The sequence below is a fragment of the Tympanuchus pallidicinctus genome, unplaced genomic scaffold, assembly GCF_026119805.1.
Source record: "Tympanuchus pallidicinctus isolate F22 unplaced genomic scaffold, pur_lepc_1.0 scaffold10, whole genome shotgun sequence".
In the NCBI taxonomy this organism is placed as follows: Eukaryota; Metazoa; Chordata; class Aves; order Galliformes; family Phasianidae; genus Tympanuchus; species Tympanuchus pallidicinctus.
Genome location: NW_026294619.1, coordinates 7,583,621 through 7,605,172, shown reverse-complemented (window position 1 = coordinate 7,605,172; position 21,552 = coordinate 7,583,621). Strand labels below are relative to the sequence as shown.

Sequence of the window (21,552 nt, the reverse complement as noted above, 5' to 3'; positions counted from 1 at the left end):
AGCAGAGCTGTCAGTTCCTTTTAGTTTTGTTTATGAGGAAACTCAGTGTCAGCAGATGTGCTCTGTATCAGCATCAGCTGATGTACTTTCTGTTTGAGTCTGCATCCTGCCCTAAACAGTGGAAATGAGCTCAGTGCTTCCCCACTCCCCAGCTTTTACTATAAGGCAGTGGGAATAAAATTGTAAGGTTCTCCTGCACTGCTTCCCATGGTTGCAAGGCTGAATAGGTAGTGGAGTTAAATATGGCTGAGAAAAAAAATGTAAATAGAGGCCTAGAGTACAAGTTTTCTGCCCTCACTGCGGTCTTCCAGCACTTGAGGGGAGCTTACAAGTAGGAGGGAGGCTGACATTTTACGTGATCTGATAGTGATAGGACAGGGAGGAATAGCTTTAAAGAAAAAAGGGGGAAATTTCGGCTAGATGTTAGGCACAAATTCTTTACTTCAGAGGGCGGTGAGGCACTGGCACACGCGGCTGTCTAGAGAAGCTGTGGATGCCCCATCCCTGTAAGCATTCAAGGCTGGGTTGGATGGGCCCTGGGCAGCATGAGCTGATGGAGTGGAACTATATTACCTTTAAGGGCCTTCCAGCCCAAGCCGTTCTATGATTCTATGATAAACAAGGGCAGAAAGCTCCAGCAGGCAGCAGGGCACTGGTAGGCTTCTCTGCTTATCTAAGAAGTATCTCCATCGCTAAATTCTCAGTGACAGTATACTGGGAGATGCAGGATCTGGGAGTTGGAAGCTGAAAGCAGCGCTCGCTGTGTTAGTATTTGAATAAAGCCCAAACTTTGATTATCACATCAAACAGTTGATTAAATGCAGTCACTTGAAACTTGGAATTATGTGCTGTGCTGGACATGAGAAGATGTTGTTTAAGCCAAGAAGCATAAAAGGTTATTGCACCTCAAATCTTCGTCCTGTGCTTATGCTGTTGTGAAGCCATTTATAAAGATAACAGGAATGACATATTTGAACAGAGCAAGTGTTATGTACGACTGCAAATGTTGTTGACTTTCTCTGGGTCATTGGAGATTAACAGTTTGGAAACTGCAGACATGTGGAAGATATGGTGTATGTTATATGGAGTCAGAGAACAAGCCTGTTCTTGTAAGATTTCAAACTCAATTATGCAGACACAAGAAGTTTAGATAAACTTTCCAGATTATATCAAATGAACTTTTGGTTGCTTATCTGAACTGACCCTCTGAAGACATTTGGGATTATTCTGAATGCTGTTGTTGTTGCTGGAAAAAACAGCAAGTTAAGAATTTAGTTTTAACTTTTGCATTTCTGAAGTCTAGTATGTACAGGACGAGAAAGCTTCTCTACGCCTATTTTCACAAACATTTCAGTATATCCCACTGTCTGCAGTGAATGGCTGCTCTCAGTGCAAACAAGTCACGATCTGAGCCTTAGAAGTTTTGTGAATTTAATTGTGAAAGATTTTCTTGCTCTTTTAGGAGAATATATAAGGAGAAAACCATGAAGATTTCAACAGGGGGAGCATAGGACTCGCTCTGCATTTGTGTTGATATTTGTCCAATATAGCTCTGGAGCTTCACACAGCTATGTGCTATATGTGAATAGCATCTGGTCACTTGTGGAAAGCATCAAGAAAGAAAAAGCAAAACAACAGACTTTTCATTCAGACTCCACTCCCTAGCCGTATCTGCCACCACAACGTTATACCACAGCTGTCGAACCATGCTTAGTGGTGGGGCTTTTCATGGCAGTTGAGGTTGAGGGGTGACTACTGGATTCCTTCTTTCTCCAGGACGCTTCCCTTCCTCTGAATGGCCAGCCCTGCACGAGTGGGAGGGCTTGGGGGACTGAAGGCAGCGATGGCCATAGCCACCCCTCAGTGGGACACTGAAACATTCTGCAAGCTCAGGGCTGCAAGGAGAGCAGGCAGTGGGCAATGTGGAATTATCAGAGAGACTGCCCAGAGGAAGGATCGCACATGAACAGCTAGCAGACATACATGCTGTTTGTCTGCTTTCAGAAATACAATGGTTTCAGAACTGTTGTTGCTGTGGCTGTGCTGCACAGAAGCATGGGGTCTCAACATGGCATAGCCCTGCAGCTCCTGTGAAGCTTTGCAGTCTGGGTGCAAAATTCCTGAAGAGCTCAGGCTACATTTTACAGCTATTTGCTAATTGGGAAGTAGAAGACCTACTACCCTACTATCAGAAGCTTTTTAATACCTAGTCAGGGATTTATAGCCTTACACCATACAAGATATTGCTCAGCTTTACCCCTCAGCAAGATTCACTACAACCATGTCTTAGCTGGATGGCCACGCTGCTAGCTCTCATGCTGAATGGTAAAAACAGCCGCTCAACTGTACTCAGGTTTTTCTTTATAGGGCACCAAAAATGTAAATACTGAATTATGTATGTAGATACCATGCAACACAGTAAGCTATCTAAAGAACATATGGCTGAATTTACCACACCAGTGCTAATATCCATTTAAAAACAACACCAGATTTCACAGGGAAGCCCCTGTTAACACATGCTAATGCTCATTTATACAGTGACTCTCTATCAGGTGGTCAGTATCAGCATGACTGCTGCTCTTGTGGCTGTCTATAATAGCAAATTAACATGACTTAGTTATCATGCTTGAAATATCGACTGGAAGTGCAAATAAGCATTGGGAAGGTCATGACTTATTTAAAACCTCCTACTTAACCACAAGAACAATCCTTTGGTTTCCAGAAACCAATGCCCTGTAGACGTTCACTTGCCCTTGATGTCAGAAAAAGTCTTGGGAAATAAATATTTGCGTTTCACCACCTAAAAAGTTGTGTAGAGTTATACTCCATTTCAGGCATGTCTCTCAACACTCTGCAGTGCGCTAATGTCACCATACTCAGGGTTCACAGTTCACAGATCTAGATGTCAACAAGTAAACCTAAAGCTTATATATAATGCTGCATTATTTACAGCAACCAGGGGTGCACGGAAAATCCCATCTGACAACTGTAATTACACCTGTCACTAATTTGAATAAAAATTACACCTTACCACTGGTGTACCATTGGCTACTTGACAGAATTAAAATAAAATAAAACAATAAAATACAACTTTTTTTTTTTTTTTTTTTTTTTTCCAAGACGAAGGGGAAAAAAAGCAATCTCAGAGCAGAACACCGCTTGTTTCTGTGGACTCAGTTACTGAAGTTTAACAAGTCCTCACACATAAGCAACGTGTGTCCATGCAGCTTGTGCCAGGCAGTCCTCCTTCCTGAGGAGAAGCTTCCCAGCACAGCAGGGCAAACTGTGCTTAGAGCTGTGGACAACTCTGCACATGAGGGAAGGAGGCTGCTGGTGAAAGAGGATCTCCCCAGGCAGCTACCATTTATACTTCCCTAATAGCCATACAGGTAGGGTGTGGGGTTGGGTAATATTGGTATTCTTAAGAATGTAAATTCCCTCCTTGGCTTGTGACTGCAATGAGAAATTCCCACCCATACCACAAGCTGAGAATCATTCGTTTGTGAACAGCCAGCAAGTCACTGCCCAGGCTACTAAACTAATCAGAACAGTTCCCAGAAATTTGCAGGAACTGTATTTGTTTTGATGATAAAATATACAAAATGGAATTAATTCCCACTAACAGATTTGACCTTCTCTGTAAAAATCCTGATATTGGAGAAGGATCAGAAATGGAAACATCAAGATTGTCATTGCCTCTCAAGGAAAAAAAGCAGGTGTTGTCACAGGGTGGATGAGAGCGGTTGTCTGTGAGAAGGAGAAATGACTGTGTGGGTCTCACCCCCTAAACTGTTGGGATATCCTGAAAGCAGTGAGAACCTTCCCCCTCATTTACCCAGACAAGAAGTCTCCGGAGGTTTCAAAATCTCTGCCATGGGGATATTGCAGAGATGTAATGGTTTGCTGAAGGATATTTTGCTATTTTAATCCACTTGCATTGTGGTTGCCTCTCTAGGGTGACCTCAGCCAGAATAGCCAAATAAACAGCCCTCCTTCCATCCCCTCCTTTCTCTTCCTGATTACTGAAGAGCAAATGCATTCTTAAGAGACTACCCCTTTCTTCTCTCACCCTCCCTCAGCCCTGCAATGAGCATGCGTCAGCTAAAACACAGGCTGTCACCAGGGAGCACCCTGCTGGAGGCCATAAAAGGACACAGCCCTTGTGCCTGCAAATTGTCTTTCCCCTTCAACCCTTTGTTTTTTCCAGCTGCCCTGCTCCACACACCACCTTCTTCCTTAGGCTCTTAATTCAGTTTGCTCCTGCTAATGGACTGGCTGCGCGGGCACAGGGTGGGAATCTCAGCCTGTGGGAAACAAAGAATGGGAGTGCGTCTCTGCTTTCCTTCCCCTAGTGAGCATTGGGTAGGTGGTGAATGATATTGATTTCAAACCCTGGAAAGGAGCAGAGAAAACTTCCTCTCCTTTCCTTTGAGAAGCCTTATAACCAAAGACTTTGCAGAAAAAAAGCCTCCTTTGGCTGGTTTTAAGGGCATCTGCCTGCAGCCTTTAAATGATGGCATTTCTCAGCAAGAAGTTTTACATTTAGGAAATCTTACTGAAGCTCAGTGGATCTACCAGAAGAAATGAGAAGGCCATATGGTACAGGACACTGGCAACAATGGCTACCTGATACCAAAGTTGGGTCTTCAGGGGCAGAAAATACAGGATGACATAAAGCATCCAGCCTATTCTCAGGTAGTGATCAGCAACTGGTACTTGGAGGCTCAAGAAGCCAGATGGATGAGAGCTAGCTTACCCTGAGGATAACTAGACAGTTATCTGAGCTTCCCAAACCACAGGCTTCTCAGGTTTGTCTTTACTATGCTGTAGCCATTGCTCCATGCAATGTCAAGCTGTGCACTGCCTTTAAGAGCCGTACTGGAGCAGAAATGGCATGGAAATCTGCAAGCCAAAGGCACCTGCTGACTTAGGAGACCAGCCAAAAAAAGAATGCCAGGAAGTACCTTATTTTCTGACAATAGCGGGTTCTGAGGCACTTAGCATTTTTAAGAGCTTCCAATTAACTCGGGGGTGGCTGACAGTGAAACTATAATGCAGGGATCTGAGCCACTTTGCATGAATGTGAACACACTATGGTTGAAAAGCAACCACTAGAGGAAATAGGAGAGACCAAAGAGCTCAAAACTGTCCTAAGGCTGAAGAGCTCACAGTTTATAGCATGACTGCCAACCTCACTGAGTGCTGCTTGCACTGTTGGGCCCAAGTGCCGAAAACCATCTTTCTGTGTTGCACTTGGGAGTGTTGGCTTGGACGGGAAGTACTCCAGCTCATGGACACCTCAGCATGCAGATGCTGAGCATCCATTTGTGTTTGGATGGGCTCAGGGGCCAGCAAGCACCTGCTTTGTGGAGAGCCCACACTAAGGGGACACCTCGGCCCCTTGGATTGGTGACAGTGCCTACTCTAAGCTTTGATGGCACTGATGAGTATGTCATACTAAAGGCAAAGGAAAATACGCCAAATCAAAGGCAGATTCCACAAGAAGTAGAACATGAATTTGCAGACACTGCAGAGAACACCAACAACCAAATCTGTGCCCACCATTGGGAAGGAGAAGAAGATAAAGATATAAAGCAAATCAAGTGAGAAAAGTCTATCTGGTGGCAGAACAAGACCATACTTTGGATCAAACCAGGCAGAGATTTACTTGTTTTGGAGGAGGCACTTACCTCTTGCTGTTTCTTTCACTGTGAAGAAAAAGCATTGCTCAAAAACTCTGACACAAAAGAGGAGACTGAGTATATACCTATTCTCTCCAGATATCATATCCGCAATGTATTTAATGGCCAGTGATATGCCTACATTTAGTAGATACATATTTTTAGCAGTAAAGATTAAACTCTCATTATCAGCCATCTAAGTGGTTGGTAGAAAAGAATGTGAAGCAATGCAGAAAACTGAGCTGGACTCATATACACGTTTAACATTGCTGTGGAACAACACTGATAAAGGCTGCTTGTCACCTCTTTTGCTCAGCGAAAAGTGGAAAGCAAAATCAGTGTTGGAACTGGTGTCAGAGTTACTAGGGACACACACAGACAAATAGAGACAGGCAGAACAAAACCAATTAATGTGAGCACGAGCACTGACCACACCAAATGTGTCAGTATTTCCCTCTGGTTGGAAATAAACAGATATGAAAGGCAATAATATTAGCAGGACATTAGCAGAGGCTCCCCCTCCCTAGCAGACACAAGGAACAGCTGTATCCCCTCAAGATGTTATTTCACCTCAAATATCTCGGACAGGTTAAACCACAGCAAATTTAGATAGCTGAGCCCCACAACATGATGATAGGCTCAAATTTGGTAGGTATGAATTCGAGCAGTGAAGTATAAGTTCAGATGCCCATATCCAGAACTAATCCACTTATCTCTACCTGACCACAGTGATGCTGCTACTCGGCGGGACTCAATAAATTACAGGCACTTCAGGGATTATTTGAGCATCACCATACGTATTTGAAGTACAGTTTTATGATATGTTCAGGCTGATGAGCTGTTCTTATTTCTGACTGTACCTTTCCAAAGTCCTCTCTTTGATCAAACCGAGCCTGTTTACTGTATTACACAGAAATTCATATTGCACTGACACACTTGGTTATAATCTGGGCATAGAAAGAAACCAGTCTTTGCTGGGCTCCCAAACCCAAACCACTTGCTCAGGAAAAGTGGTGAGGTTGCCCCAGACTTTGCTCCCCATCTTAACACAGTCCTTTTGAGCTGTGAGGGACTGCTGCACCCTCAGCCCACAGTAGCCCTGTGCTTGAGGCTGTGCCTGCCCCTGCCAACACAGCTGGTTCTGCTGCAGCTGCATCTCGTTCTGATGGGGAGGAGGAGAAGAGATAGCGAGAAATAATCTCAGTGATTATATGAGACAGAGAATACATTCCCTTAAATAACCTCCTCCGCCTGCTGAAGTTATCAGAGCATGCCTTTCTAATGCGGGCTAATGCCAGGTTAAGTTCAGTAGTTCACAGCTGTGTATTTTGTTAGAGATTTGTACCTAATTGAACAGCAAGCTGGGGGACTGCAGCTACATGTAATATCTGCTAGGAAAACACATCCATCTCAAATGGCATTTTTCAAAGAGACACGTACAATCTTGTTAAAATCTGAGCCCTAATGGCCATTTGCTCCACCATCCACCAGCAGCAGGTATGGCAGAAAGGGAACAGCTGCTTAGTTGCTTCTGTGATCTATTTTGTCTAGATGTTTGCATGTTTGGGAGAGTGGTTTGGCCCTTTGCTGTTCTCAGATGAATCACTCTGCTAATGGACTAGCAAGTGCATGGATAACATTATCAGTGATGCAGACCATGGTTCCTATATTGCCTTAATACGCCTCTAAACCAATCTGGTAAATTACTTCCATTATAGGATTTAGATAGTATCCCATTACAGATCAAGCTTTTGGTTAAACGTCATTTCTTTGAAAGACGTATTTGGTGTCAAGGTCCACTTGATAGTTTCAGAAGAGAATGAACAGAGTCCAATATTTCCTTTATTACGACTCCAAGGAGCACTGCAGGGGTGGTGCTGGGAAAGCTGGGAGAATGGGTAAGAAGAGCTCCTATCATCAACAGAGGAGAAACAGCAGATCGCTTTGCTCTGAGCTCTATCCCCTGCGTACAGTAAGCATGCACATCTCCTGGTCACACACTGAAAATTCTTCTAAGCTGTACTGAGTAGCTCTAAAGCTAAAGAGACTATATACTGTTAAATTATTATACTAGGAAAATGCATCCTGTATATGAGCTGCTGTTACAGAAACTGCCTTTTCTGTCCATTTCCAGTGGTTTAGTCTTGGCACTTCAGTGAAACTACAGAGCCCATCCCAGCTGTCAAAGTGCAGCCAGTCTCTGATGCATATATTACTACATAGTTCTGTTTTTTGCTCTGAAAGCAGATCTAAATAAAATAATTTTCCACTTGCATTTGAAAAAAAAACACCCTAGAAAGAACAAGTCATGAAAATTATTCTATTTGTTTCAGAAAATATAAATGTTCCTTCTCTTTCTCTTTTCTTAAACAAAATGAAAACATTTGTGTCCAGTCTGTGCTTCATTCCAGCATTTCTATTAAATATTTTTACTCTGTACTTAATAAAAAGAGACATTTCATTTTAGCAAAGTCCTGGCTTATTAAAATTAAAGTGATGTGGAATATTAGTGGGACTTGCCAGTATTAAATAACTTTATATGATAATTTATTCCATATTTAGTGCTCAGTGCTTGCAGTGTTTAATGCAGCTAAAGCATATGGTGCTGTTTTATTCAAATGTTAAACTGTGTGATCATTAAAAATATATGGAAATGTAAACATTGTGTCAGAGTTCAGTGTCTCAGAAAGAGCTGTTAATCCTGGCAAACAGTTTCATTATAACAAGAAGCTCAATCAATTAATGATTTTGTTTCTTTATGTATTTACTTGTCACGATGTATCCATTTAGGGTAATTAATTTTATTATATTTCAATTTTCTATATATTTACATTTCCACGTTCTTGTAAAGGAACGTTTCACTTTTATTTTGATTTGATAAGAAACAAAGACAGGCAAAATCTGTTTAACTGCTAAGCTGGGAGCTCAGATCAATCTCCATTTCACTTGAGGATTGAAAGCAAAAAGCTTCTGGCTCTACAGCAGCTTTGTCAGTCTTGGCAATTTGCATTATGTTACCCATGATAGTATGCACAAGGATCCATTGCCACAAATGCAATTTAAGAAAATACTTTCAGTTCTTTTTCTCCTTCTCAGTATTTTCAGGCAACTGGAATGACTTCATTGCTGTAGAAAGATTGCTTTTTGCCTGTATTTAACTGAATAATAATATTTTTAAAAATCCTGAGGGGTAATAAATAAGTTGAGTTTCTAAGATAAACTTTTCAGGCCTTTTCATGCAAAGGCAGAAAGTAAGAGGGATTTTGATGGATGGTGATGGACACACTGCTTTGGATACAGACTTTGCCAAGCAGAGAGAGCCAGGGTGGATGTTCTCAGAGCACTCTGCACAGTGCCCTGTGTGCTCATTATTGCCTGCACCACTGCTAGGCACAGCCTGGCCACTGAGCCTCTGCAAGCTTAGTGGTGGTTTTAGAATAATGTCATAATTTTTCAGTTATGGTTTTGCAGACAGCTGTAGGCAGTTGGGGCTGGTTGCTATACCAGTGTACAGGGCTGGGTATTTTTAACTATTAGGCAAAGAGGTCTCCATCTCTCCTGAGCTCAGGGTTTCACCCCCAGAGCCTGACGATTCAGAACATGACGGACACAAGTCCTACATGATGCTCAGTATGTCTGACTCCTCACTTTTAACATTCCACGCCCTACTACTACTTCATTTTGATGTCTCACACTTTAATGCTTGTAGGTATCTCCCTCTAAATCTGACTTCCATTTTCTTACTACCTGCTTGTCCACACAGCTCCTGCAACTCAGCCTGACTGCTAGCAAGAAAGGCAGAATGCTCCAAATACCACTGCTCCTCAGACAGAGTGACTGCGGAAAATGGACGAGCCTTATCCATTGTCTTTGGGCAGAAGGACACCACTGGTGGTACAGTGAGGGTTTTTCTCCAAGACACAGGGTGAACCATGTACCAATTTGCAACTTAGCCAGTGCTTGCAAAGCTGGCTGGCATTTCAATGTAACCATAGAAGCTCTCCACCCACAGACAAGAGCCATATTCCTGAAAAGAAAAGCCCATGCACAGATGGTGAAATTTGAATGGCTTTTTCAATGAGGAACAGAGATTCATTTTTGATACAAACAGAAAACTTGATATTGAGGTGGCTGAGTGAAAGCCTAAAACTGAACATGAGGTACAAACAACTTACAACAGTATTAATTTCCCTTTGTGGGAGAGGTGCAGATATCCAACTAACCTTCTAGCTTTAAAGTCTCTGACACTTGGGATGTGATGCCCTGTTTTGTTGTCAGTTATTTCTCCTCAACCCTATGCAAATTCAGCATGAAAATGTCTTTCTTATAGCGATTTAATATCCCCCATCCATTACCCGTGCCTCCATGATTGATGTTTATTGCATATCTGTTTAGTAGTGCCGGCAGCTGGGAGATCTGGTATCTATGGCCGATGTTCCTATCTTTGTTGAGTTACTTCATCTCTTCTTCACTTAATCACAGTCATCATCTTCAATTGAGCAGCTCATAGTGGCACTTACTACACCTGTTACACCCCGTACAACAAAGCTTGAATTATTTTCAGGGGACACTGCAATATGTGAATTAATAGTTACCATGTCTAACCTAAAGAATGTGGCAAATACAGTCACAAGAGTTGAATGTCACAGACCAGGTTTTTTTTTTCCACCCAGTCAGCAGTGTAGATAAGCAAAACATTTGCTGCCTATACTGAAAAAAATGTGCCTCACCCACCTTGCTGGAGAAACGGAGGTGATTCATTTTCCATGGCACTGCATTCTCATGGGTCTGATCCAAGGTCTGGAACTGATGACTGGGGGTTTTCCTAGGGTTCTCCAAGCTCAGTGATTGCTGAAGCTGTTGGAAAACAAGTAACAAAGTTGACTTGGAGAAAGTCACAAATTCTGTGTTATTCCACAAATGTATGCTAGGTAAGTACACCAGACCATAATTTTCTTTCTTGATACCTTCACAAGGTATCTAGCGGTGCTCCTGAGAAAAATCAGGATGCTGACTGAATACAGGTAAAGGAGCTAATTAAAAAACATGAAAGCCCCCTATGAAGTTTATTTTGTGTAGAATTAAACTTCAGCCAGAACTCTATTACAAGGCTGATAATGGTGAAATAGAATTTCAGCCATTAGCACGAAAATTCCTAAGAAGAACTACAGGAAATCTTACAAGTTTTAGAGATGTTATGGATAGTGGCATCCTAACATTTGAAACAGAAATCAAACGTTGGGAATTCACGCATCTCTTGGCATCACTGTATTTATTTGAGATGAGCTGCAGGGAAAAAGTAGTAGTAGAAAGACTCCAGGTCTTCTAAATCCTCGTGTCTTTTGGCTGCTGATCCTTTTCTATCCCTGATCACATGTAACAAAATGATCAGATGCACAGACTTCACAACTGATCTTAAGATCACAAAGACCATCTATTATTTGGGTTGAGCTCCAACCAGGTGCTGATAGCTGGCGATTCATAACTCCCTACCAAAAGGAAGTCTCTGTGATGAGCTGTGATGGCGAGGAAATGCTCTCACTTCCCCCAGGCATTTAGCAGTCCTGAAGCAAATGTACTCTGTAGTCCTTCATTTGCCTTACAGTCCTCAGTCCTTCCAGTACAGTTTTCAGAGGCCTTGGTATGCAGAAGGTGAATATACATCACTGAAAGGAACCTAATTTCACAGTCACTTTCTTGCCTTCGTAATGCTAAATTCTGAGGCAATTTTGGCCTGTTGTAATACTGTAGCAAGCATAACTTAATTATTTGGCCAATTATAGTATCAGGGAATGTAACAACCATTACTTGAATGGGTGTTGAATCAGCACATTTTCCACTCCACAGTAACCAACAGGAAAGAGAGAGGAAGATGTATTAACTGAGAAAAATCTAATAAACATAATGCTACCTACAGATATGTGCTATTTAATCCCATGAAAGGATTTTATGCTTCTGTTCACATAGTAATACCAGATACCATCTTACTGAAGAAAACGATGACATCAATATATGAGTCCAACATCGGGAAAACATTTCCTTTTAAAGTCTGTATACAAACATCTTCCTTGGTGATTCTCAAATGCTGGGGGAAATAATATCTGGGTACTGACACACTTAAGGCTAGATCCAAGATGAAAATGCTGCCACTGACTTCAGTCTGAGCTGCCCAGACAATTTTGGAAGCTTCCACAGGACACAGCACATCATCTGTCTTTGTAGAGCTCCATCAGCAGGGCTTAGAGCTGGAGAGGGATGTTAGCAGCCACTGCCACACAGAGAATGAGGATCTCGTTTCATGAGTTTAATTAAAATGTATCTGCCACACTTGTTATGCTGCTGTGGACAAGTCCAAGAGTTGATAACATGCCAAAAAAATTTCAGATGTTTCAATCCAGAAAAGCAAGAATAATGTATTAGAAACTGTGCTGGAAAACAAGAGGAGCGTAAAACAACAGACATGGATTTATTTTCCTCCATACCCCTCATTTTTTTTTTTCTGTGTAGGGCAGGCAAGGAGATAGTTAAGTTTGTAGAAAATAAGCTAATTTTAAAATAAACAATAAATAAATTTATCAGAATCACTGAGCCTTCAGCTCAAGTGGCGAATGTTTGTACTGAATCTGAAGTTATACAGTGCTCCACAAGTGTGAAAAGCCCTTACATTATTATTAGTTGTTTCAGCTACATGTGATATTGATTATGTTAATAACCAGGACAACATTTTGAAGAGGAATTGTTAGATTTTCTTACAGTGATTAGTACATTGATTGTGATTGGCTATGCAATTACAGAGTTATTAAGGCAGCATTTGATTGTTTAACATGGCATTTCATAAGTCAATGACAATTTAAGACATCATTTGGCCTAAGTTTGAACATTCACACTTGCAAAGTAAACATTTTCTAAATCTAAAATTGTATTATTAAAGCTCATTTACAAAATAGAATCCTCCATAGAAAATTTCTTCACGGCTGTTATTCAAACTAAAGGCCACAACACACATTCAAGTCTAAACGCTCTTGAAAACAATAGACACATTTATTTTAACCTCCTCTAACATGTGAATACATATTTAAACTGAATTTATTATTACTGTTCCTTCATTGCAGGAAAAGATACCCTAAGAGTCACGTATTATGTAGACCTTATCCAGAGCCTACTGAATGAAATGGAAAGGGTCATTTTCTTCAGGGACTTAATACAAATCCTAAATTGGACATTTTGAAAAGTTGTATTTCACAGCATCTTAGGTTAGATTTTCATTTTAACTTCAGTGATTCAAAGTAAGAGCTGACTAGAGTGTTAATCAGATTTTTACTGCAGCTGGAAGTATCTCCCTGTACAAGATAACAATAGACATATCAGGCCATAAATTCTGATCTTTTTGTGAACTATACCTGGAATACACATTTGTTTTTCTCATGAAAAAATGGCTGACACAAGTAAGATTTCAAGATATATCAAAATCAAGAATTTATTTATATTTAGCACTGATAAACCAGTGGAGCCCTGTTTTTAGTGTTTATAAAAGCCATGAAAAATAAAGATCAGCTGTCACATTGCGAACACCACCTATTTCACATACCTGCAGTTAGCTCTGTGGGGGCAGGTAAAACCACATTTTTGTAGGTTTTACACATCGCCACATCAGGCCTCCCAAGAAGTACAAGGAATCATGATAAATCAATCTCATCTAACTATATTTTCCAAAAGAATAACTGTAAGGCACTGTGGCACATTGTGTCTCCTCATTAAAAAACTAACTATGCTGAATGTGTCTCACACATTTTCAGAATGTACTGTTACATTCTACTTCCAGTTGCTCATTCCTCTTGGCCTCATTTAGTATAAAGACAACTGCTTTCATAGCCCAGATTCACACCTCAGAGTTTTAACAACTGGTGTATGGGCCCCAACAGACAAATCTGAGAGAATAGGAAAATTTCTCTTCTCAACCTGATTACATCTCCTTCCTTGAACAGCACAGGGTCTCAGGAAGCACATGGTTATCAAACCCAACACTGCTTAGACACTGCAATCTGTGCCAGAAGCCCTCTAGAAAGTCATGTACAATATTCATGACTGATGGTGATAAAACTAAACAGTATTTTTAACTCCACAAGTCCAGTAACTCAGACTGCAGACACCCACACACATTCCTCTGATCTTTTGGAAATGCCTCTCGTGGCTACTTGTCCACAGAAAATGAGAGCACCGCTCCAACTCAATGCTCTTGAACAAATGTAAGGTCTGTTCTGTGTATGGGGAAAAGAGATTGCTCCAGCTCTCCACCAAGGCTAACCAAAGGAGCAAGGACATCAGCTGCAAATAGTACAAGCACTAAGGACTGTGAGTGAGGAAAAGATGGCCAGCATCAGGCCCTGGATCGTACCTAGAGAAGGACAATGAAGCTGGTAAGGGGTCTGTAGCACAAGTCTTATGGGGAGTGGCTGAGGGAGCTGGGCTTGTTCCATCTAGATGAGGCTCAGGGGGGACCTCATCACTCTCTACAACTACCTGAAAGGAGCTTGTGGTGAGGTGCGTGTGGTTGGCCTCTTCTCCCATGTAGCTAGTGATAGGACAAGAGGGAATGGCCTCAAGTAGCGCCAGGGGATCTGCTCCATAATTCTCCCAGGCACAGTGGTGAAGCTTACCAGCCTGTAGTTCCCCAGGTCTTCCTTTTTCCCTTTCTTAAAAATGGGGAGTGATGTTGCCCTTTTTCCAGACACAAAGGACTTTGCCTGACAGTCACAATTTTTCAAATATGTTGGAGAGCAACTTGGCAACTCCATCAGCCAGTTCCTTCAGGACCTTGGGATGCATGTTGTTCAGCCTCACATTTAGGTTTACAAAGCAGGCACCAGGGATATTAAGTAGCAAAGGAAACAAATATGGGACTATTTTCCCGCTGACTCATGATGTCCTCAGGTCTCCTCTGGTCTCAATAAAATCACAGAAAAGCATGCCCTGCAGGAATGCCAGGGAGCACACTGGGGAACACTTCTGCTCTATGACCACTTTACCAACCAGCCAGGAGATGGCACAAAGTAAGAGAGCACATCAGCTCAAGCAGCAAAATTTGTGTTTTCTGAGCGCATGGCAGAGTCAACTGTTGCACGCTGATAAAATGTGCAGCAGTGAGCTTTCTAGAGTAAACATAACCTCACTCACACTGAAGTAATCAGTCTCACAGCCATCCTCTGCTGGAGGGAAAAGCCATCACTGCCAAGTGGGAAAACATGACAAAAGTCAGACAAAATATGTGAGGATTTACTAATAAAGTGATCGAGGAATTAGATAAATCATAAGCATGGTAATCCATTTGTTCAGTATGGCTGAAGCCCTGCTAATTGTTTGGTACTGTATCTCACAAAAATGTATACACTCATATCAAGAATTTCCCTCCCAGACCTCTTTTGGCTAAACAGAGTTTTTCAAAAGCATTTTCTGCTGCTGCACTAAGCTCTGCTTCCATCAAAACTGCTGGAACACTATGTGAGTAAAGCTGGGCCAGAATGCCACCCACAAAGTTTTATTTACTCAATGCAGGGTGCTGACGCTGATACCTCTGCAGCTACATGAAATCACAACTCCTGTGGCGTGTCCCTGGAGCAGCAAACTCAGGATTTCCCAGCAATGCAGAGCCTCATACAGGAGTCTGTTCCAACATGGCACGAATCTCTTTGTATGGATGACTTCTCATCAAATCCTACAGATAAATGTTTAGCTAAGAGTATCAATATTATACTAAAGCATTGGGGAACCAAAGTAATCAGAGAAATCAAGCACTAGGGGGAAAAAAAAAAAAAAGAAGAACAACAGCAACAAAAGAACAATAAAGCCTGGACATACTTCACATTCTTCTCCGAATGAGAAGTACTTGATGTTCCAGCAGCAGCCAGCTCTGCTGCTTGTCCTGCAAATCTCTGTGAGACTGCACTATCAAAATCAAGGAGGAGAAGTAATGCATAAAAATGGAATCCAGCTAATATCAAATAAAGACATAAAAGATTAAATTCAATTCTGTCCAGTAGACCCTACTGGCACAACTTACTTCTATAATCTTAATAAAAGCACAGAAGGACAACATATTCATCTGCTGCACAGGCTGAAATCACTCAAACTGTGGTTTTGTAGGAGATAGAAAAATTAGAAAATTGCATACGAAGATAATGGAGATATCTGACATGAAAGCTTTCTACACTGTACTAAAAGGCAGTAGCAAAGAATTACTCTGATCCTTAAGGTTTTTTCTACAACGACAGAATCTTGCCAAGCTGGAAGTTGACTCTGCGATTTTTAATGTATTTTAGGATAATTCATCTTCTTTTGCTACTCCCCACCAACCAATATGTCCCAGATTTTTAAACAAATGACTCAAGGCTACACGTACATTTAATATAATGTTCTCTTTTCCTCTTCTTTCTCTCCTATACTACTGCTGCTACAATACTTAAGTTAGTTGTAACAGGAAAATACTAGAAAGAAAAAAAAACAAAAAAACCCATTTTTTTTTCCTTTAGGTATGTTTATATTGGACAAGATTTTGTGCAATTAATTCCCAGTGCTGTTTTTTTGTTGTTGTTTTTGTTTTCTTTTTTTTTTGTTTTTCGATTGACATTGCAATATGTTTGAAATTAAATAAAAGTAATAATAGTAATAGTTATTTCTGTTTGCTTCTCATACTGAAATGATTTAGTTACTTCCTCTGTTGAGTATAAGAATCTCTGGTGCTGCAGCAAAGAAAATAATTTTTTCTTTCATTTAGTGGTCAACAACAGCTCAAATGGTGCACACTTGAGCAGTCCAGCTCTGGGAACCACAGCATCTTTAGTAAGCATCTGGAAGAAATGGTGTTTGCCAGTCCTTCACCTACACTAAGTCAAACATTAGGTAGTTAGAGGCACTTCCTGATGCCCCTATCTGGGACGCTACGGACCAAACTCCTGGAAGTTTGATGACCTCTTGATGTGCCTTATTTCTAACCAGGAAAAGTAAAATATGACTTGGTACACTGCCCTGCAAATGTTGCTGACCTTTCCAAATAAAGACTATTGGCAAACAGAGACAGAAGGGCTTGTAGCTGGGTGTAACTCATTCTAGCTACATACACCGGGGAAGTGACACTCATGAGATTGTAAGAAGGGGGTGTGAAAACATGTATCTGTGCTCACATGCCTGTGTGCATCTTCCCCTTTTCCTCCTTTTTTCTTCATCTCCCCAGTCTCTGAGACTTGATTTCTGATGTGCACAGAGGAACAAGGCTTTCAAAGGTACTCATCCCCTACTATGCCATGACGAAAGGAGGTAGGTAATGAAGGAAGATTTTACTGGAGTCTTTGTTGAGGGGAAGGTGGAAGTGTGAGCTGAGCAAGCATTAAAGATATCAAGTAATCTACAGAGGACATCATTCTTGAAGCACAGATTTGAAAAAGCGAAAAGCAAAACCATGCACACAAACCCAAGACCCCATTTCTCCTGCAGCTGCTTTTTATAACTGCTTGTATTCTTCTAGACAGACTTCCTTTAACTCTGGAGCATACACCCAGTGGTGCATAAATTGACCTCAGTAATACTAAGTACTCTGGTGCTGTGAACAGTGTGAGGTGAGATGCAAGTTAGTGAACTGAAAGGTCGACATTAATGCGCTACTTGTTCAGCAGATGGCTAAAAGCTGTATTGTTTTACATGCTACTGATGTTAAGAACAGTTTGGTCCAGTGCTGAAAGTGAATTGTGAAGCAACAAACTTGGCAGGGGGCACAGGTAGCAGCAGAACATGGATTAACTTTTAAATGCATTTTGGAAATAGGAAAAAAGCTTTTGAAATACTAGCAGTGTTTGGGTACAGAGCCTAATATATTTAGTCCATCTTTTCAAAGGAAAACTACTGGACCATGTTCCCATTGAGTGATGAGAAGGAATTCACACTTCTGCCCTGACCACTTCTGCTTCCCAGACTGTTTGTCCCCATTTCCTCCTGTAGGCAGCATGTGAAATGGAGAGGAAACCTCGCGGATTCAGTACCAGTGCTCTCTGTAAGCTGAGCTCACAGCTAAACAAGTGGAGGAATAAAGTAGGCAACAAATGACTGTCAGCTTAAGAGAAAAGTAGAGCTGGGAAGCAATTCATGCTTGAGAATACAGGCATAAATTACTCCAGGTAAACCACACACTATGTCAGCTACTCGGCAGGATCTCTCTTCATGCATCTTCCACCCTGCCACAACCCATGGCAAAGGTTCATTTATCCCTTTGTCCCTGCAACTTCCTGAAGCACAAATGCCTCCAAGGGCTGTCTCTGGAATGATGTCACTGAAGCATCCATAGCCCTGGAAGAAATACTGCCATCATCTTTTCTCCTGAATATTATGGGCTTTCATATAGTACCTTCTTTCTTAGCACTCACCTAATACATGCTTTTATTGTCAGGAATTAATGCATCAGTAAGGAAGAAAAGAATAATTTCAGCTCTATATGTTTCTCTATTTCTGTCCATTTCTTTAGCAAGAAAGCAACAAGAAAAAAGGTTTTGAGGTAATGACTACTTCAAGTATAATACCTCAATAGCATTATAGATGCACCCAGAAATTCTTGGATGCACGCACAATATTCTGACTGTCCTATGCTGAAATGTTTTGTTGGTGAGCTGATGTGGTACAATCATGGCAAAGGCTTCTGGCCTATTTTACAGAGAGATAAGACACAGCAGAGAACAGGACGTGGGTCTTTGAGTTCAGGTTTGCACTTCTATGTTGAATGTGAATAATGCTTTTTCTGAAGTGATACACAGCAATAAAAAGTGGCTCTTAATTTCAGGCACACTGTCCCAGATCCACAGATTGTTAAAGATTATGTTAAAATTAAACATGGTAGCTTCAGGGGAATCATCTGTTGGATATTTCTCCAGCTTAGAGAATGTCTAAAGAGAAAGAAGCCTCTAAAGTTTTGCTCTTTTATCATACCAAAGCCAGAAGCAGCTCAGTGTTTAACACTGTTTTTATGATTTTAAACCACTAGCTTACATTTCTCAAACACAGTCAGCAATTCTATTTTATATGTTTGCAGATGAGCTACGAATCTACACCAGACAATATTTTTAAGCAGCTAAAGTGCAGTTACACTGAGAGCTGGTCATCCTTTTCCATTCTATTGTTTGCTTTAAGAAAAGGACCTTTTTTTTCAAGAACTTGTAAAAATATATATATATATATATATATATAATTTATTTATGTATTCACAAAGAACCTCTTTCCCTCCAGCTTTGCTGTGGTGTTAGAAACCCACGTTTATTTGCTAGCAGTGCAAATTTCTTCAGGGACTACACACTGAGACAGTCTGTAACATGATAGAGACCTGATGCCTGCTGGATGATACATTAACAGAAACAGTAAGAAACAGCACTTTCACACAGTCACATCTCAGCCTGAGAAGGACACACATTCTAAGTCTGTGTTGCTTTCTGCTTGTTATTCCATCCATTTCAAACAGACTGTGTAACTGTGTGGAGGCCTTTTGGAGGAGTTTTCCTAAATTTTCCCCAGCTGCTGAACTAACAGAACCCTGTGATACTTTCTTTTTCCCTGTAACACCAACTACCCCATGACTTTTAATTCAAAACAATCTATTGTACTAGTGTGACTTCAAATGTCGAGTGTGAGTGAACATAGTACATTGTCTTGCACAGAAGTTTCACTATAAAAGCAATGCAACATTTATTGTTACAGAAATATTAGGAAAATATTCTTCTCAGAAAGAGTGGTGAGGAAGTGGCACAGGCTGCTCAGGAAAGTAGTGGAGTTACCATCCCTGGAGGTTTTCAAAATAAGGGTAGATGTTGCATTGAGTGCCATGGTTTAGTGGGCATATGGTGGTGACTGGCTGACGGTTGGACTAGAAGATCTTGGAGGCTTTTTCCCACTTTACTGACTTGATAAAATGAAGAAACCACAATGTTTAACCACCAGGACAGTTCATGTAATAGCAGGGATTTTCAGAAATGCGGGAGGGTTGCATGAACTAGAAGTGGCAGTGCAGAAATAGAATTAGCAGATTGAAGAAAGTTTAACAGGAAATATGGCAGCTCAGGATAAAAAGGGCAGGCAAAGGGCGAAACAACTTCAGTGCAGAATTCTGCTTTCTGCTCAGCAGATTTGCCAACAATTCAGGCTTGCCTAGTCAAATGCCCGCTGTTCCTTTCCCAAATAAACAGATTTATTTCATTTCCAGGTGTTTTGTTTTTTTTCCCCCCCACACAAACACATAGCTCCTGTGAGTTCTGTTCTGTGAGCTATGTGAGTTCTGTTTCTGTGACCAGGAACAGAAGTCAATAAGCAGGCATCTCTCTGAAGGGGAAGCTCTGAGCAGCCATTTTCTCCCCATAGTCCATGTTCAGCACAGATATTCTCAAATCCCCCTTCCAACTGCCTGTTGGCTAGTTCTTCTCTGCTGAACTTAGTACTTTTCTTCCCACAGCATTACAGGCTTCTCAAGCTTCCTTCCAAAAATAAAACCCCTCTCTTCACATTGTGAAGTTAGATAGGACTGCTGGATGTGTTTCATCCTCTGCAGCCTATTCTGATCCTTTCTGCTTGACAGAAAAAAAAAATGTTTCCCTGGGGAAAATTTGACCACACACTACTTAACCATGAGCTGCTACTGGAGCTCCTTAATTGGCCCAAAGACTGAAGCAATTTTCTGCTCCCAGCATGGTTTCTACACCTGGATAAGGACACATGAAGAAGCTGCAAGAGGAAAAAGAAGGTACCACTTTCCAGGTATGTCAATCAAGTGTTAAACTTGCAATAGCAAAACATTCCTTTGAGCCAGACACTAATAACACTTACTCTGCTCTCAAAATTGCAGACAAACCTGTCTGTAATCAGATAACATAAAAAGACCCTGACAAATGGCTGGTGACGTTTCTTTTCCTTTACGCTACAGTGTGATTGCCTGGGAAAGAGCCCCAGGGAAGCAGCTCAGCCCCAGACCAGCATTATGCCCACAGCAGCTGCAGAGCCCTGTGCTGGGTGCAGCACAGCAGCGGTTATCTCACGAGCTGGGATGCCCCACCTTGCCACACACTGATCATTCATATGCACTGCACAGCTTGACAGGTGCTGGTGGTGTAAGTTAATACTTCAGCGAATTGTTTGGTAACCTGCCCAAAAATCTTATCTTTTCATTACTTTTTTTTTTTCCTGGGTTGTTGAATAAAGAAGGCTCTGCAATGGAGATAACTTTGACAGCCTTGCTGCAATTATACTGAAATTACTGAAACAAATAAAACCTTTGTGAATCGTTTTTTTTACTTTCAAAAGTCAAAAAACATGTTGATGTTTATAGGTGTTCTCAAGAACTGCAATTCGTAGCGGTACGCTGAACACGAATAAAATCCATGTTAACAAGCAGCGTCTGTCATGCAGTCCATCTGATTTGCTTAAGTGGCCGTGTTTGAGCAGCACTGCATTGAGCTGGTGAGGTATTAATTGGCAATGAGTAGGAATACACCATTTAAAACACTTTTGACTAATACGAACCTGGATAAACCTGCTTTGGCAGATTTATTAGTATCCAGAATCACTGCATGACTCAATGAATGATTATCTGGGGCCCTTGACAGACCTGAGCTGATGGGGCAGCCTTTTTCTGCATCGATCATGAGATGACTTCAGGTGGGTGGGTGGGTTTTTTCAGCACTTATATGAACTGCTAGACCGATAGCCCTGGAGAACACTTCACCTTCAAAACTGGTTGGGTCCTTTTTCATGATGTACTTTAAACAAGGCTCAGGGCCTTAATGCTAAAGATCAGACAGGGGAGTGCCTTGGTGTTCATCACACCATCAGCCTCTGAGAGGAGACAGTTAAG

At 41.3% G+C, this 21,552-nt stretch overlaps 1 long non-coding RNA gene across 1 annotated transcript in view; it reads right to left on the bottom strand.

The window, feature by feature from the left end:
• The window catches only part of LOC128091459 (uncharacterized), a 597,131-nt gene that overhangs the window by 95,983 nt on the left and 479,596 nt on the right, over nucleotides 1–21,552 (bottom strand). Inside the window, exon 4 of the long non-coding RNA XR_008211422.1 lies at nucleotides 10,416–10,538. This is a non-coding gene — a long non-coding RNA (uncharacterized LOC128091459). The remainder of the gene's footprint in view (nucleotides 1–10,415; nucleotides 10,539–21,552) is intronic.